The sequence below is a fragment of the Equus quagga genome, chromosome 7 (assembly GCF_021613505.1).
Source record: "Equus quagga isolate Etosha38 chromosome 7, UCLA_HA_Equagga_1.0, whole genome shotgun sequence".
Taxonomy (NCBI): Eukaryota; Metazoa; Chordata; class Mammalia; order Perissodactyla; family Equidae; genus Equus; species Equus quagga.
The window spans coordinates 18168984-18170344 of NC_060273.1; positions in this window are offsets into that span (position 1 = coordinate 18168984).

Sequence of the window (1361 nt, forward strand, 5' to 3'; positions counted from 1 at the left end):
ACCACTACATCTCACATTGTCAAATCCTACAGAAGCAACCTCTCTGGCCACTCCTTTTCTGCCTTTATCGTGGCTCTATTTCCTCCCCTCATCATTTAAACACTGGTCCCCGGGCTCCTGTTCTTGACCCACTCTTAACTTTAAACATACACATTTTCAGAATTGATTCACTCCAGAGGTTTTAATTCCCACCTGCATCCAACCCTGGCCTCTTCTCTGAGCTTCACAGCCCTATATCCAATTGCCTACTGCCAGACGATCTGTAAGTACTCAAATTAGTTATCTTTCCCCTTGTGTGTTATTTCAGTTGCTGACACCATCACCCACTAAGCCAGAAATTTAAGACTCCTTCATCTCCCACCTAATCATGCATTCACTTTGTCCTGCTCATTTCTTTTTCCTTCCAAATCTTTCTCCAATTCAGCTATTTCATTCCCACTGCCCCTGCCACGGCTCAGGTACTTATGGTCATCTCCCTGCCTCCACCCTTGGCCTCCATAAATCCATTATTCACTCTGTAGCTGGAGTGGGGCCTTATCACCTTACTGCTCAAACTCTTAACAGTCCCTTAACCTGTGAATAAAGTCCAGGCTTGTCAACATGCCTCACAAACTCCCTGGCTACCTTTCCAGCCTCCTGACATCATCCCCATGGCATAATCATCTTGTAATACTGTGTTGTGTAGTTGATACCATACTGTCCTTTCTGCCTGGAATACCCTTTGCTTCTGCTCTGACCTACTTACCCTGCAAGACTCAGCTAAGCTGTCATTCTTCATGAAGCTTTTCTTGAACTCCCTGCATAGTGCTAACTGCCCATCCTTTGAGCTTCCACTATAGCACTCTCCACATACCCTTTAAATTTAAAACACGGTATTTCATTTAAATTAAATCACTAACCTGTGCACTTCTGAAGGGCAGGCCCTCCCGAAAGTCCTTTTCACACCTACTGTGTCAGAAATGTGCTCAGTGTTTGTTCAACTGTTACTGAACCACAATTACTGCAGAACTCTACTCAGTTTTCTTAATTCTTAAATCAAAATAGCATATGTTTCTCCGGGTTCCTGAGTAAATTAAATCTTTGTGAAAAGCCTCGATTATCTATGATATGCTACCAAGTAAAGTACTCTCTCATTTGATTAGAGAGAGAACAGGATTAGCATAGAAGAGAAAGTTAAATCTTTTATGCAAATGTATGGAAGGGTAAAAATGAAGTTAGTAGAAACCACTATGTAAATATCATTAAAAGGTATCTTTAAAAGAGAAGTAATAGAGCAAATAGTTATATAGATCATGAGTATATACTCTCAATATACTCCATAAGAAAGTTAGGCAAATAAATACCTGTAGCTTGGGATAAAA